Below are 18,129 nucleotides of genomic sequence, written 5' to 3' on the forward strand. Positions count from 1 at the left end.
TCTATTGTTATGATGGCTTGGCATCACTTTTTTCTCCAGGTCTCCTTAATTGTCTCTTACTTCTCCTTAGACATTCCCTTTATCCATAACAAAGATTTCCTAGGTTTTCCTTAACTTTAGCCCACTCTTTGTTGTACACTGCTCAAAAAAATAAAGGGAACACTAAAATAACACATCCTAGATCTGAATGAATGAAATATTCTTATTAAATACTTTGTTCTTTACATACTTGAATGTGCTGACAACAAAATCACACAAAAATTATCAATGGAAATCAAATTTATTAACCCATGGAGGTCTGGATTTGGAGTCATACTCAAAATTAAAGTGGAAAAACACACTACAGGCTGATCCAACTTTGATGTAATGTCCTTAAAACAAGTCAAAATGAGGCTCAGTAGTGTGTGTGGCCTCCACGTGCCTGCATGACCTCCCTACAACCCACACAAGTGGCTCAGGTTGTGCAGCTCATCCAGGATGGCACATCAATGCGAGCTGTGGCAAGAAGGTTTGCTGTGTCTGTCAGCGTAGTGTCCAGAGCATGGAGGCGCTACCAGGAGACAGGCCAGTACATCAGGAGACGTGGAGGAGGCCGTAGGAGGGCAACAACCCAGCAGCAGGACCGCTACCTCCGCCTTTGTGCAAGGAGGAACAGGAGGAGCACTGCCAGAGCCTTGCAAAATGACCTTCAGCAAGCCACAAATGTGCATGTATCTACTCAAACGATCAGAAACAGACTCCATGAGGGTGGTATGAGGGCCCGACGTCCACATGTGGGGGTTGTGCTTACAGCCCGACACCGTGCAGGACGTTTGGCATTTGCCAGAGAACACCAAGATTGGCAAATTCGCCACTGGCACCCTGTGCTCTTCACAGATGAAAGCAGGTACTCACTGAGCACATGTGACAGACGTGAGAGTCTGGAGACGCCAAGGAGAACGTTCTGCTGCCTGCAACATCCTCCAGCATGACCGATTTGGCAGTGGGTCAGTAATGGTGTGGGGTGGCATTTCTTTCGGGGGCCGCACAGCCCTCCATGTGCTCGCCAGAGGTAGCCTGACTGCCATTAGGTACCGAGATGAGATCCTCAGACCCCTTGTGAGACCATATGCTGGTGTGGTTGGCCCTGGGTTCCTCCTAATGCAAGACAATGCTAGACCTCATGTGGCTGGAGTGTGTCAGCAGTTCCTGCAAGACAAAGGCATTGATTCTATGGACTGGCCCGCCCGTTCCCCAGACCTGAATCCAATTGAGCACATCTGGGACATCATGTCTCGCTCCATCCACCAACACCACGTTGCACCACAGACTGTCCAGGAGTTGGCGGATGCTTTAGTCCAGGTCTGGGTGGAGATCCCTCAGGAGACCATCCGCCACCTCATCAGGAGCATGCCCAGGCGTTGTAGGGAGGTCATACAGGCACAAGGAGGCCACACACACTACTGAGCCTCATTTTGACTTGTTTTAAGGACATTACATCAAAGTTGGATCAGCCTGTAGTGTGTTTTTCCACTTTCATTTTGAGTGTGACTCCAAATCCAGACCTCCATGGGTTAATAAATTTGATTTCCATTGATAATTTTTGTGTGATTTTGTTGTCAGCACATTCAACTATGTAAAGAACAAAGTATTTAATAAGAATATTTCATTCATTCAGATCTAGGATGTGTTATTTTAGTGTTCCCTTTATTTTTTTGAGCAGTGTATTTATACGCTTAATGCTGTTTTCTGTGCTATAGTAAAATCCCAGAGAGTGTCTTTATTTATTAACTGTCATAGGGACTTATATATTTATGCCCTTATATATCAATGAGTGATAAATTTCACTGTGAATGATAAATTGCACCAGCCAGTCCGCTCCTAACTGTCATTTTTCAAACCCAGCCTGTGACATGGAAGTTAGGAGCTGATTGGCTAGTGGAATTTATCACTCACAGTGAAATTTATCACTCTTTGATAAATAAGGGCATTAGATAGATAGACAGACAGACAGATAGATAGAAGTACTATCTGCTTATGAAATACTGTATATATAAATGTAATAGAAACCAATAAATTAACATTTACAAAAATGTAACAATGTTTTAATAATCACATGAGAAGAAAAAGAGCAGCATTGTATTGTCATTGCCTTAGATCACAGTTTCTCAAACTCGGTCCTCAGGACCCCACACGGTGCATGTTTTGCAGGTCTCCTCACAGAATCAAAAGTGAAATAATTAGCTCCACCTGTGGACCTTTTAAAATGTGTCAGTGAGTAATTAATACACCTGTGCACTTGCCGGGTTACCTGCAAAACATGCACTGTGTGGGGTCCCGAGGACCGAGTTTGAGAACCACTGCCTTAGATGATGTGAGTGGAACCTCTGTTATGTTATCTTAGTATCTGATGTTGGCTCCCAGTATATCAAAAGCTGTGCGACGAGTTGTAGTCAAGAATGAACAAATCAGAGGAGATTAGCATATGCTGGATGTATACTCAGGAAACCCCCTCTGGAATCTGTGTCTCATTCCCCTAGATGGCTCATTTTCTTAATAGAAAAAAGTTTCATTGGCTGGTCCAGAGATATACGTATTTTAAAATGAGGGGGATAGTTATTAATTTTTCTGTTTTGTTGCCTCCCCCTGCTCTTTTTAAACTGTATTCATTTCTATTTGTAAAGGAGGTTTCTCCCACAGCGCTAATTAATATACAACCAATAATTCCTATAGGTTAACAGTAATTTTTAGTCAGACAAATTAAACCACATATAAAACTCAATAATCAATACAACACAATCTGCTTTTATTTCATTTCTATTTGCTCTGTACCTCTAAGCCACTAATACCGTTTTCAGACAAGAGTGTCTGAAAATCACGGCATTTACAGGGCATTTCAGTGCCGGGTAGTTTTGCCGGTCCCTGCTTGACACCTCTTTCACACAGACAAGCAAATTACCGTGTCAAAAATTTCTACCTGGTAATTTGTAGATTAACACGGGTATTTTGTATATGTGAAAGGGTAAATCCGTTCGAAATTTCTGGGTCTCCAACCATGGTAAATTCCTGGGTCGAAGTCTTTGGAATTTCAACCCGTGTTGACCCTTTCACACAGAAAAAGGACCAGTTTTTGTCGGCAAATTACTGGGTAGAACTTCTTCACCTGGGAATTTGTCTTTCTGTGTTAAAGGGCTATAACATGTGTGAGCCAATGGAGGTGGATCTTCATCATTACTGATTCAGTAGCCACAGGCAAGGGAACTGATGAGCAATGACAGGTATTAGGCTGAGTTACTTGCGGCACTGGCCTGTAAATGCTCCTCAGCTACTCTTCACACGGTGGGTATGACACAATGTACAGGTGCGGTAGAAGTTGCAGTGGCCGGTGGTCACTGTGTTCCAGGCTGGGAAATGAGGAATGCCATGAGCTACTGCTAATGATGATCTCCACGAGACAGAGGAGCATGTGATTGGCTCCTCCAATCAGAGCTCAGAACATGGTGTTCTGACCCATCTGTAGAGTCTAATGGGATTTACCCAGTGGTGCTGTGCAGTGTTCCCTGATGCTGTGCATGTAGCTTCCGGGCCCCTATCAACCCTTGAGCCTCCGATAGCCTGGTAACTGCATGCTGTGGCATTTGGCAGGTGAGCCCCTTAGGACCCAGCGAGCCCTAGGCGCCTACCTGTACCATCTTGTGGATTATCAGGCCCCCGGGTATGGGTGACTACCCAGTTGGAGGGACTAGCCAAGTTGAAGCAAATTAATAGAGAGACTAGGGGGGCGGGGGCAGGAAGAGGAGGGATGGAGCAGAAGTAAGGAGTAGCAGAGCCTGAGGGAGGCAGGATAGAGCAGAAAGAAAGAGTAACATAGACTGGGAGAGGAAATATGGAACCATGGGGAAGTGGGATGGAGCAGAAGAAGGAGGGACTGCGCTAGCGGGAGGTGAGACAGAGTAGAGGGAGCTGGCAGTCAGGGAACTCCAGTCACCAATGGTGACTTCTCTGCTGTGAACTGCCAAGGATTGGGAAATTATCCTCTGAGGTCAGGGGTGGCCAGGAAAGAATAAAGAAATGCTACTCAGACGGCGACCCTAGCTGGAGAAGGCATCCAGAGCATGAGCTCCACCGCCTCAGTTCTCGCTATTCAACTGGACACCAGATTAATATTTCAGAGGTCTACATTAAAAAATAACTCTGAGGCCAAACATCTGTTGCACTATCTCTCTTGTTTGCACTGTCTGTAGGTGGGAAAGAAATACTCGCTAAGATCCTAGCAGCATAAATGTGACCTGTTCATGAAAATCAATTATTTGATAACACAGGGAATGCATAGGTCTTACTATTGCACATTAGACCTGATACATCACAATGGGCATTCATTCATTCATAGGGCCAAACTATCTCTGGTTGTTTTTATCACTTTAGTCTGCATTTGCCCTTGGGTTTTTAGAATACAGTTAATGTTGTACATCATCAGTACAATTCCAAAGAAACCATTTGAAGGAGTTAAACCAAATTGTTCTAGGAACCTGCATCTGACAAAAGATAATCTGCACAGCAAAAAGATAGAGAAAATAAAGTATATTCATACTGACAGCTCTCATTAGAGCGCTAGAAAAGCTTGCTTAAAATCCCTTTTGGGCACATGAACAAATAAAAACACATTAAGAGAAACAGTAAACGGAGTTAAAAATCTAATTTGGAAAAAAGTAACATATACCTTAATATGTATAAAGTAAATTAAAAGAGAAACTTGCGTTATCATTAAAGTTAAATCGTATCTTTTAGATATAAGCCCAGGGCATAGCCAGAACTTTGTGGGCACCATAGCAACATTTTGAAGAGGCCCCTGTCCAAATGTTTCTAGAAAGACACTTCTCTGTTCCAGTTATTAATATTATGCCCCATAGTAGTGCCCTAGTTTATTTTATGAACCATAGTAGTGCCCTAGTTCACATTATATCACATAGTGGTTCACGGAGAATGACATACAGGTGCTGGGATGGCCAGGAAACAGCCCAGACCTAAACCCCATTGAACATTTGTGGTTCCGTTTGAAAAAACTGGTACATCTGAGGCGTTCATCCAATAAAAGAGAATTAATTGAGGCTATAATTGTCTCATGGCACCACATTTTAAAGAAGGAAGAGCTCCAAATATTGGTTGGCTCAATGCCATGTCGCTGTGCTGCTGTCTATAAAGGATAAACTTGTGAGGTTTTTTTGCATAGAGGCAAAAGAGGACTGTTTTGGTGTCTCTCTGGGGCACACTTTTTATAAATTAACTTATTGATGAAGATAGAATGTTGTGAAATGTAAATTATAGGGATAAAACGTAACTTTTATTTCATATCAGACGAAAAAAAGAGAAAGACAAAATACACAAATAATGCTGTATATATCAGCAAGGTGATAAAAAAAGTATTAAATCACAATGTGACGATATGTGACTCACTTGGTGTAAAGTAGGTGGCAGATGGTTTGTCCGCACACCCACAAAGATTAAGCGAGTATTAATGTTTGAATTTAATCAGAGCGAAAATTTGGTAAATCTTGTATTCTCTATAAATTTATGAATTTTTATACATAAGTATATTCATATGAGAGAAACAAGAAAAACCGGCTTTGACGACTCCGGACTCCTTCTCAAAGGTAAACACAGGTAAAAATACTGCAAAGAATGATAGCGGTAAGGTTACTGGTGAATGAGGGGTATATACTAGGGATGAGCGGGTTCGGTTCCTCGGAATCCGAACCCGCCCGAACTTCATGTTTTTTTACACGGGGCCGAGCGACTCGGATCTTCCCGCCTTGCTCGGTTAACCCGAGCGCGCCCGAACGTCATCATCCCGCTGTCGGATTCTCGCGAGGCTCGGATTCTATCGCGAGACTCGGATTCTATATAAGGAGCCGCGCGTCGCCGCCATTTTCACACGTGCATTGAGATTCATAGGGAGAGGACGTGGCTGGCGTCCTCTCCGTTTATAGAGAAGAGAGTGAGACAGTAGAGAGAGACACAGTAGTAATTTGGGGGAGCATTAGGAGGAGTACTAGTTAGTTACTTGCTGAAGTGATAGATAGTGTGACTGTATATTATCTGACTTGTGGGGGAGACACTGACAGTGGGGAGCAGTTAGAGTCTGAGAGCAGGACTCAGGAGTACATATAACGTACAGTGCACACTTTTGCTGCCAGAGTGCCACACTGCCATTGTGACCACACTGACCACCAGTATAATATATATTGTGATTGTCTGCTTAGGAGTACTACTTGCAAGTTGCTGATAGTGTGACCAGTGACCTGACCACCAGTCACCACCAGTTTAATATATATATATATATATATATAATTGTATATAATATATATATAATATTGTATACCACCTACCCGTGGTTTTTTTTTTCTTTCTTCTTTATACATACTACTATAGTAGCTTACTGTAGCAGTCTGCGGTGCTGCTGAGCTGACTGTGTCCAGCAGGTCCGTCATCAGTCATTACATAATAAATATATATACCTGTCCGGCTGCAGTACTAGTGATATTATATATATATATATTGATTTCATCTCATTATCATCCAGTCTATATTAGCAGCAGACACAGAACGGTAGTCCACGGCTGTAGCTACCTCTGTGTCGGCAGTCGCTGGTACATCCATAATTGTATACCACCTACCCGTGGTTTTTTTTTTTTTTTCTTTCTTCTTTATACATACTACTATAGTAGCTTACTGTAGCAGTCTGCGGTGCTGCTGAGCTGACAGTGTCCAGCAGGTCCGTCATCAGTCATTACATAATAAATATATATACCTGTCCGGCTGCAGTACTAGGGATATTATATATATATATATTGATTTCATCTCATTATCATCCAGTCTATATTAGCAGCAGACACAGTACGGTAGTCCACGGCTGTAGCTACCTCTGTGTCGGCAGTCGCTGGTCCATCCATAATTGTATACCACCTACCCGTGGTTTTTTTTTTTTCTTTCTTCTTTATACATACTACTATAGTAGCTTACTGTAGCAGTCTGCGGTGCTGCTGAGCTGACTGTGTCCAGCAGGTCCGTCATCAGTCATTACATAATAAATATATATACCTGTCCGGCTGCAGTACTAGTGATATTATATATATATATATATATATATTGATTTCATCTCATTATCATCCAGTCTATATTAGCAGCAGACACAGTACGGTAGTCCACGGCTGTAGCTACCTCTGTGTCGGCAGTCGCTGGTCCATCCATAATTGTATACCACCTACCCGTGGTTTTTCTTTTTCTTTCTTCTTCTTTATACATACTACTATAGTAGCTTACTGTAGCAGTCTGCGGTGCTGCTGAGCTGACAGTGTCCAGCAGGTCCGTCATCAGTCATTACATAATAAATATATATACCTGTCCGGCTGCAGTACATCTCATTATCATCCAGTCTATATTAGCAGCAGACACAGTACGGTAGTCCACGGCTGTAGCTACCTCTGTGTCGGCAGTCGCTCGTCCATCCATAAGTATACTAGTATCCATCCATCTCCATTGTTTGCCTGAGGTGCCTTTTAGTTGTGCCTATTAAAATATGGAGAACAAAAATGTTGAGGTTCCAAAATTAGGGAAAGATCAAGATCCACTTCCACCTCGTGCTGAAGCTGCTGCCACTAGTCATGGCTGAGACGATGAAATGCCAGCAACGTCGTCTGCCAAGGCCGATGCCCAATGTCATAGTACAGAGCATGTAAAATCCAAAACACCAAATATCAGTAAAAAAAGGACTCCAAAATCTAAAATAAAATTGTCGGAGGAGAAGCGTAAACTTGCCAATATGCCATTTACCACACGGAGTGGCAAGGAACGGCTGAGGCCCTGGCCTATGTTCATGGCTAGTGGTTCAGCTTCACATGAGGATGGAAGCACTCAGCCTCTCGCTAGAAAACTGAAAAGACTCCAGCTGGCAAAAGCACCGCAAAGAACTGTGCGTTCTTCGAAATCCCAAATCCACAAGGAGAGTCCAATTGTGTCGGTTGCGATGCCTGACCTTCCCAACACTGGACGTGAAGAGCATGCGCCTTCCACCATTTGCACGCCCCCTGCAAGTGCTGGAAGGAGCACCCGCAGTCCAGTTCCTGATAGTCAGATTGAAGATGTCAGTGTTGAAGTACACCAGGATGAGGAGGATATGGGTGTTGCTGGCGCTGGGGAGGAAATTGACAAGGAGGATTCTGATGGTGAGGTGGTTTGTTTAAGTCAGGCACCCGGGGAGACACCTGTTGTCCGTGGGAGGAATAGGGCCGTTGACATGCCTGGTGAAAATACCAAAAAAATCAGCTCTTCGGTGTGGAAGTATTTCACCAGAAATGCGGACAACATTTGTCAAGCCGTGTGTTGCCTTTGTCAAGCTGTAATAAGTAGGGGTAAGGACGTTAACCACCTCGGAACATCCTCCCTTATACGTCACCTGCAGCGCATTCATAATAAGTCAGTGACAAGTTCAAAAACTTTGGGCGACAGCGGAAGCAGTCCACTGACCAGTAAATCCCTTCCTCTTGTAACCAAGCTCACGCAAACCACCCCACCAACTCCCTCAGTGTCAATTTCCTCCTTCCCCAGGAATGCCAATAGTCCTGCATGCCATGTCACTGGCAATTCTGACGAGTCCTCTCCTGCCTGGGATTCCTCCGATGCATCCTTGCGTGTAACGCCTACTGCTGCTGGAGCTGCTGTTGTTGCTGCTGGGAGTCGATGGTCATCCCAGAGGGGAAGTCGTAAGCCCACTTTTACTACTTCCACCAAGCAATTGACTGTCCAACAGTCCTTTGCGAGGAAGATGAAATATCACAGCAGTCATCCTGTTGCAAAGCGGATAACTGAGGCCTTGACAACTATGTTGGTGTTAGACGTGCATCCGGTATCCGCCGTTAGTTCACAGGGAACTAGACAATTTATTGAGGCAGTGTGCCCCCGTTACCAAATACCATCTAGGTTCCACTTCTCTAGGCAGGCGATACCGAGAATGTACACGGACGTCAGAAAAAGACTCACCAGTGTCCTAAAAAATGCAGTTGTACCCAATGTCCACTTAACCACGGACATGTGGACAAGTGGAGCAGGGCAGGGTCAGGACTATATGACTGTGACAGCCCACTGGGTAGATGTATGGACTCCCGCCGCAAGAACAGCAGCGGCGGCACCAGTAGCAGCATCTCGCAAACGCCAACTCTTTCCTAGGCAGGCTACGCTTTGTATCACCGGTTTCCAGAATACGCACACAGCTGAAAACCTCTTACGGCAACTGAGGAAGATCATCGCGGAATGGCTTACCCCAATTGGACTCTCCTGTGGATTTGTGGCATCGGACAACGCCAGCAATATTGTGTGTGCATTAAATATGGGCAAATTCCAGCACGTCCCATGTTTTGCACATACCTTGAATTTGGTGGTGCAGAATTTTTTTAAAAACGACAGGGGCGTGCAAGAGATGCTGTCGGTGGCCAGAAGAATTGCGGGACACTTTCGGCGTACAGGCACCACGTACAGAAGACTGGAGCACCACCAAAAACGCCTGAACCTGCCCTGCCATCATCTGAAGCAAGAAGTGGTAACGAGGTGGAATTCAACCCTCTATATGCTTCAGAGGTTGGAGGAGCAGCAAAAGGCCATTCAAGCCTATACAATTGAGCACGATATAGGAGGTGGAATGTACCTGTCTCAAGCGCAGTGGAGAATGATTTCAACGTTGTGCAAGGTTCTGCAACCTTTTGAACTTGCCATACGTGAAGTCAGTTCAGACACTGCCAGCCTGAGTCAGGTCATTCCCCTCATCAGGCTTTTGCAGAAGAAGCTGGAGGCATTGAAGGAGGAGCTAAAAGGGAGCGATTCCGCTAGGCATGTGGGACTTGTGGATGGAGCCCTTAATTCGCTTAACAAGGATTCACGGGTGGTCAATCTGTTGAAATCAGAGCACTACATTTTGGCCACCGTGCTCGATCCTAGATTTAAAACCTACCTTGGATCTCTCTTTCCGGCAGACACAAGTCTGCTGGGGTTCAAAGACCTGCTGGTGACAAAATTGTCAAGTCAAGCGGAACGCGACCTGTCAACATCTCCTTCTTCACATTCTCCCGCAACTGGGGGTGCGAGGAAAAGGCTCAGAATTCCGAGCCCACCCGCTGGCGGTGATGCAGGGCAGTCTGGAGCGACTGCTGATGCTGACATCTGGTCCGGACTGAAGGACCTGACAACGATTACGGACATGTCGTCTACTGTCACTGCATATGATTCTGTCACCATTGAAAGAATGGTGGAGGATGATATGAGTGACCGCATCCAAGTAGGCACGTCAGACAGTCCGTACTTATACTGGCAGGAAAAAGAGGCAATTTGGAGGCCCTTGCACAAACTGGCTTTATTCTACCTAAGTTGCCCTCCCACAAGTGTACTCCGAAAGAGTGTTTAGTGCCGCCGCTCACCTTGTCAGCAATCTGCGTACGAGGTTACTTCCAGAAAATGTGGAGAAGATGATGTTCATTAAAATGAATTATAATCAATTCCTCCGTGGAGACATTGACCAGCAGCAATTGCCTCCACAAAGTACACAGGGAGCTGAGATGGTGGATTCCAGTGGGGACGAATTGATAATCTGTGAGGAGCGGGATGTACACGGTGATATATCGGAGGATGATGATGAGGTGGACATCTTGCCTCTGTAGAGCCAGTTTGTGCAAGGAGAGATTAATTGCTTCTTTTTCGGTGGGGGTCCAAACCAACCCGTCATTTCAGTCACAGTCGTGTGGCAGACCCTGTCACTGAAATGATGGGTTGGTTAAAGTGTGCATGTCCTGTTTATACAACATAAGGGTGGGTGGGAGGGCCCAAGGACAATTCCATCTTGCACCTCTTTTTTCTTTCATTTTTATTTGCGTCATGTGCTGTTTGGGGAGTGTTTTTTGGAAGGGCCATCCTGCGTGACACTGCAGTGCCACTCCTAGATGGGCCAGGTGTTTGTGTCGGCCACTAGGGTCGCTTATCTTACTCACACAGCTACCTCATTGCGCCTCTTTTTTTCTTCTTTGCGTCATGTGCTGTTTGGGGAGTGTTTTTTGGAAGGGCCATCCTGCGTGACACTGCAGTGCCACTCCTAGATGGGCCAGGTGTTTGTGTCGGCCACTAGGGTCGCTTAGCTTACTCACACAGCTACCTCATTGCGCCTCTTTTTTTCTTCTTTGCGTCATGTGCTGTTTGGGGAGTGTTTTTTGGAAGGGCCATCCTGCGTGACACTGCAGTGCCACTCCTAGATGGGCCAGGTGTTTGTGTCGGCCACTAGGGTCGCTTAGCTTACTCACACAGCTACCTCATTGCGCCTCTTTTTTTCTTCTTTGCGTCATGTGCTGTTTGGGGAGTGTTTTTTGGAAGGGCCATCCTGCGTGACACTACAGTGCCACTCCTAGATGGGCCAGGTGTTTGTGTCGGCCACTAGGGTCGCTTAGCTTACTCACACAGCTACCTCATTGCGCCTCTTTTTTTCTTCTTTGCGTCATGTGCTGTTTGGGGAGTGTTTTTTGGAAGGGCCATCCTGCGTGACACTGCAGTGACACTCCTAGATGGGCCAGGTGTTTGTGTCGGCCACTAGGGTCGCTTAGCTTACTCACACAGCTACCTCATTGCGCCTCTTTTTTTCTTCTTTGCGTCATGTGCTGTTTGGGGAGTGTTTTTTGGAAGGGCCATCCTGCGTGACACTGCAGTGACACTCCTAGATGGGCCAGGTGTTTGTGTCGGCCACTAGGGTCGCTTAGCTTACTCACACAGCTACCTCATTGCGCCTCTTTTTTTCTTCTTTGCGTCATGTGCTGTTTGGGGAGTGTTTTTTGGAAGGGCCATCCTGCGTGACACTGCAGTGACACTCCTAGATGGGCCAGGTGTTTGTGTCGGCCACTAGGGTCGCTTAGCTTAGTCATCCAGCGACCTCGGTGCAAATTTTAGGACTAAAAATAATATTGTGAGGTGTGAGGTATTCAGAATAGACTGAAAATGAGTGGAAATTATGGTTTTTGAGGTTAATAATACTTTGGGATCAAAATGACCCCCAAATTCTATGATTTAAGCTGTTTTTTAGGGTTTTTTGAAAAAAACACCCGAATCCAAAACACACCCGAATCCGACAAAAAAAATTCGGTGAGGTTTTGCCAAAACGCGGTCGAACCTAAAACACGGCCGCGGAACCGAACACAAAACCAAAACACAAAACCCGAAAAATTGCAAGTGCACATCCCTAGTATATACACGGAAGGTGTGTTCCTTGATACTACAGTACCCAGTATTCCCAGAGGGTCACCCTTTCTGGTACTGACCAGGCCCAATGCTGCTTGGCTTCCAAGATCAGACGAGATCGGGCATGTCCAGCATGGTATGACTGTAGATAGTCAAGTATATACCTATCTGCGTATGGAAAAACCAATTGCTTAATAGGTTTGGGCTGGTCTGAAAAAGTATGGGGAAAATTATTCCCAGTTACTTTAAAGTGTCTGGACACTGTGTCCCATGCTTTAGGTGTAAAAATGAAGCCAAGTGAAAGGGGATTTATTCACATTTATACAGTGCCAAAATTGTACATGAGGCCCGTATTCTGATATTGACCCCGGTGCCGAGTGTATTAACGTTGTCAGATACCCAATTGCTTGCCCAAAATGTAGCGTTCAAATACAGCCATACTGGTAATAAATGAAAAAGAATTTATAAGAAAACATAAGAAAAAGATCCTCAAGAAGGGCAAAACAAATTCTACATACTCACTGTCTCCCACAACTGAGTTGTGGTGATATCTGTGAGTGTGTGACAATTTCCCTACTGGCCGAATGAAGTGTGCCAATAGAGCAAAAAAGTATACATATGTATATATGCACATCCAGGTAATTGAAACAATATATCAGTCTGATTTAGACAAATACAAGGTATGTACCAATGTCTGCACATTCCAAGCAATTTGCTTGGTGGGATAATATTCAGGTAATTGAAATAATCTGTCAGTCTGAATTAGACAAATACAAGGTTAAATAAATAGATGAATTACTAAATTCTTTGCAGGAATACCATATGTTATCACATGAAAAGCATAATGTTTCACATAAAATCCAGCACAAAAACACTCCCAGCGAAACGCGCGTCACTTCCGGTCCGGCGCCCGACTTCCGGGATCTCCGTCACGGAGCTCCGGCGGGCGGACTCCTTCCCAGCACACCGCAAGTACCTTACACCACCTCTTGTAGTTTGTGACCAACTCTCCGACAGGCATTCTCCACTCCTCGCACACGGCACGGACAGGAGAGGTTGCCATAGCAACAAGCCCTGACCAAACAGCACTTGCTGGCTGTCTCTCTAGATTTCCTTCATACAGACCAGGTATTTAACAGAGAGACTATCAATCAAATGATAATTTATGCACCATTTTATAACCCTCTGATTAAATAGCCCGGTCAGAATATTTTTTAGGAGAATCTGAACAAATCTACAGAGGCTCAGTACACACAGTCTGTCTTGAACAAATTATGACAAATATGGTCTTATATGTGTAAAAAAATTTTTTTGCAACAGACAGACTAATGATTACACTGTGTTTTTGTGCTGGATTTTATGTGAAACATTATGCTTTTCATGTGATAACATATGGTATTCCTGCAAAGAATTTAGTAATTCATCTATTTATTTAACCTTGTATTTGTCTAATTCAGACTGACAGATTATTTCAATTACCTGAATATTATCCCACCAAGTAAATTGCTTGGAATGTGCAGACATTGGTACATACCTTGTATTTGTCTAAATCAGACTGATATATTGTTTCAGTTACCTGGATGTGCATATATACATATGTATACTTTTTTGCTCTATTGGCACACTTCATTCGGCCAGTAGGGAAATTGTCACACACTCACAGATATCACCACAACTCAGTTGTGGGAGACAGTGAGTATGTAGAATTTGTTTTGCCCTTCTTGAGGATCTTTTTCTTATGTTTTCTTATAAATTCTTTTTCATTTATTACCAGTATGGCTGTATTTGAACGCTACATTTTGGGCAAGCAATTGGGTATCTGACAACGTTAATACACTCGGCACCGGGGTCAATATCAGGATACGGGCCTCATGTACAATTTTTGCACTGTATAAATGTGAATAAATCCCCTTTCACTTGGCATCATTTTTACACCTAAAGCATGGGACACAGTGTCCAGACACTTTAAAGTAACTGGGAATAATTTTCCCCATACTTTTTCAGACCAGCCCAAACCTATTAAGCAATTGGTTTTTCCATACGCAGATAGGTATATACTTGACTATCTACAGTCATACCATGCTGGACATGCCCGATCTCGTCTGATCTTGGAAGCCAAGCAGCATTGGGCCTGGTCAGTACCAGAAAGGGTGACCCTCTGGGAATACTGGGTACTGTAGTATCAAGGAACACACCTTCCGTGTATATACCCCTCATTCACCAGTAACCTTACCGCTATCATTCTTTGCAGTATTTTTACCTGTGTCTACCTTTGAGAAGGAGTCCGGAGTCGTCAAAGCCGGTTTTTCTTGTTTCTCTCATATGAATATACTTATGTATAATAATAATAATAATAATAATAATAATAATAATAATAATTTTATTTATATAGCGCTCTTTCTCCAGTAGGACTCAAGGCGCTTAACAGATACATAGCATAATATAGTACATAAAATAATGAAGTACATTTTCATAAAATACAGAAGCATGAAGATACTAAAAGGGACATTATGGAAATGCTTGAGTAAACATAAAAGTCTTGAGTCTACTTTTGAAGGATTCTATAGTTGGGGCCTCTCGCACTGTGCGGGGAAGTGAGTTCCATAGAGTCGGAGCCGCATGACTAAAAGTATAAAAATTCATAAATTTATAGAGAATACAAGATTTACCAAATTTTCGCTCTGATTAAATTCAAACATTAATACTCGCTTAATCTTTGTGGGTGTGCGGACAAACCATCTGCCACCTACTTTACACCAAGTGAGTCACATATCGTCACATTGTGATTTAATACTTTTCTCTAACGTCCTAGTGGATGCTGGGGACTCCGTCAGGACCATGGGGATTAGCGGCTCCGCAGGAGACAGGGCACAAAAAGTAAGCTTTTAGGATCACATGGTGTGTACTGGCTCCTCCCCCTATGACCCTCCTCCAAGCCTCAGTTAGGTTTTTGTGCCCGTCCGAGCAGGGTGCAATCTAGGTGGCTCTCTTAAAGAGTTGCTTAGAAAAAGTTTTTAGGTTCTTTATTTTCAGTGAGTCCTGCTGGCAACAGGCTCACTGCTACGAGGGACTTAGGGGAGAGAAGTGAACTCACCTGCGTGCAGGATGGATTGGCTTCTTAGGCTACTGGACACCATTAGCTCCAGAGGGAGTCGGAACACAGGTCTCGCCCTGGGGTTCGTCCCGGAGCCGCGCCGCCGACCCCCCTTGCAGATGCTGAAGATTGAAGAGGTCCAGAACCAGGCGGCAGAAGACTTTCAGTCTTCATCAGGTAGCGCACAGCACTGCAGCTGTGCGCCATTGTTGTCAGCACACTTCACACAGCGGTCACGGAGGGTGCAGGGCGCGGGGGGGGGGCGCCCTGGGCAGCAATGTATAATACCTGTATGGCGAAAAATACATCACATATAGCCCTTGAGGCTATATGGATGTATTTAACCCCTGCCAGATATCACAAACTCCGGAGAAGAAGCCCGCCGAAAAGGGGGCGGGGCCTATTCTCCTCAGCACACAGCGCCATTTTCCCTCACAGAAATGCTGGTGGGAAGGCTCCCATGCTCTCCCCTGCACTGCACTACAGAAACAGGGTTAAAACAGAGAGGGGGGGCACTGATTTGGCGATATGAATATATATTAAATGCTATAAGGGAGGAACACTTATATAAAGGTTGTCCCTGTATAATTATAGCGTTTTGGTGTGTGCTGGCAAACTCTCCCTCTGTCTCCCCAAAGGGCTAGTGGGTCCTGTCCTCTATCAGAGCATTCCCTATGTGTGTGCTGTATGTCGGTACGTGTGTGTCGACATGTATGAGGAAAATGTTGGTGAGGAGGCGGAGCAAATTGCCTGTAATGGTGATGTCACTCTCTAGGGAGTCGACACCGGAATGGATGGCTTATTTATGGAATTACGTGATAATGTCAACACGCTGCAAGCCGGTTGACGACATGAGACGGCCGGCGATCAAATTAGTACCTGTCCAGGCGTCTCAAACACCGTCAGGGGCTGTAAAACGCCCATTTACCTCAGTCGGTCGACACAGACCCAGACACGGACACTGATTTCAGTGTCGACGGTGAAGAAACAAACGTATTTTCCTTTAGGGCCACACGTTAAGGGCAATGAAGGAGGTGTTACATATTTCTGATACTACAAGTACCACAAAAAAGGGTATTATGTGGGATGTGAAAAAACTACCTGTAGTTTTTCCTGAATCAGATAAATTAAATGAAGTGTGTGATGATGCGTGGGTTTCCCCCGATAGAAAATTATTGGCGGTATACCCTTTCCCGCCAGAAGTTAGGGCGCGTTGGGAAACACCCCTTAGGGTGGATAAGGCGCTCACATGCTTATCAGAACAAGTGGCGGTACCATCTACAGATAGGGCCGTACTTAAGGAGCCAGCTGATAGGAGGCTGGAAAATATCCTAAAAAGTATACACACACATGCTGGTGTTATACTGCGACCAGCGATCACCTCAGCCTGGATGTGCAGAGCTGAGGTGGCTTGGTCGGATTCCCTGACTAAAAATATTGATACCCTTGACAGGGACAGTATTTTATTGACTATAGAGCATGTAAAGGATGCATTTCTATATATGCGAGATGCGCAGAGGGATATTTGCACTCTGGCATCAAGAGTAAATGCGATGTCCATATCTGCAAGAAGATGTTTATGGACACGACAGTGGTCAGGTGATGCAGATTCCAAACGGCACAAAGATGTATTGCCGTATAAAGGGGAGGAGTTATTTGGGGTCGGTCCATGGGACCTGGTGGCCACGGCAACTGCTGGAAAATCCACCGGTTTTTACCCTAAGTCACATCTCTGCAGAAAAAGACACCGTCTTTTCAGCCTCAGTCCTTTCGTCCCTATAAGAGTCATATCTGCCCAGGGATAGAGGAAAGGGAAGAAGACTGCAGCAGGCAGCCCATTCCCAGGAACAGAAGCCCTCCACCGCTTCTACCAAGTTCTCAGCATGACGCTAGGACCGTACAGGACCCCTGGATCCTACAAGTAGTATCCAAGGGGTACAGATTGGAATGTCGAGACGTTTCCCCCTCGCAGGTTCCTGTAGTCTGCTGTACCAATGTCTCCCTCCGACAGGGAGGCAGTATTGAAAACAATTCACAAGCTGTATTCCCAGCAGGTGATAATAAAATTACCCCTCCTACAACAGGGAAAGGGGTATTTTTCCACACTATATTGTGGTACTGAAGCCAGAAGGCTAGGTGAGACCTATTCTAAATCTGAAATATTTGAACACTTACAAAGGTTCAAATCCAGATGGAGTCACTCAGAGCAGTGATAGCGAACCGGGAAGAAGGGGACTATATGGTGTCCCGGGACATCAGGGATGCTTACCTCCATGTCCCAAAATTTGCCTTTCTCACCAAGGGTATCTCAGGTTCGTGGTACAGAACTGTCACTATCAGTTTCAGACGATGCCGTTGGATTGTCCAAGGCACCCCGGGTCCTTACCAAGGTAATGACCGAAATGAGGATTCGTCTTCAAAGAAAATGGACGACCTCCTGATAAGAACAAGGTCCAGAGAACAGTTGGAGGTCGGAGTAGCACTATCTCAAGTAGTTCTACGACAACACGGGTGGATTCTAAATATTCCAAAACCGCAGTTGTTCCGACGACACGTCTGCTGGTCCTAGGGATGATTCTGGACACAGTCCAGAAAAAGGTGTTTCTCCCAGAGGAGAAAGCCAGGGAGTTATCCGAGCTAATCGGGATCCTCCTAAAACCAGGAAAAGTGTCAGTGCATCATTGCACAAGAGTCCTGGTAAAAATGGTGGCTTATTACGAAGCGATTCCATTCGGCAGATTTCACGCAAGAACTCTTCAGTGGGATCTGCTGGACAAATGGTCCGGATCGCATCT

General features: G+C 44.9%; 2 protein-coding genes and 2 pseudogenes across 3 annotated transcripts in view; 2 read left to right on the forward strand and 2 right to left on the reverse strand.

The window, feature by feature from the left end:
- Positions 1 to 18,129, forward strand: part of PLCXD2 (phosphatidylinositol specific phospholipase C X domain containing 2) — a 187,244-nt gene that overhangs the window by 44,065 nt on the left and 125,050 nt on the right. The window lies entirely within an intron of this gene.
- The window catches only part of NECTIN3 (nectin cell adhesion molecule 3), a 408,487-nt gene that overhangs the window by 38,943 nt on the left and 351,415 nt on the right, over positions 1 to 18,129 (reverse strand). The gene's annotated exons all lie outside the window — the stretch shown is intronic.
- Positions 12,272 to 12,390, reverse strand: LOC135052694 (5S ribosomal RNA; annotated as a pseudogene).
- LOC135052695 (5S ribosomal RNA) lies at positions 14,305 to 14,423 on the forward strand (annotated as a pseudogene).

Source organism: Pseudophryne corroboree, chromosome 2, assembly GCF_028390025.1.
Source record: "Pseudophryne corroboree isolate aPseCor3 chromosome 2, aPseCor3.hap2, whole genome shotgun sequence".
Lineage (NCBI taxonomy): Eukaryota > Metazoa > Chordata > Amphibia > Anura > Myobatrachidae > Pseudophryne > Pseudophryne corroboree.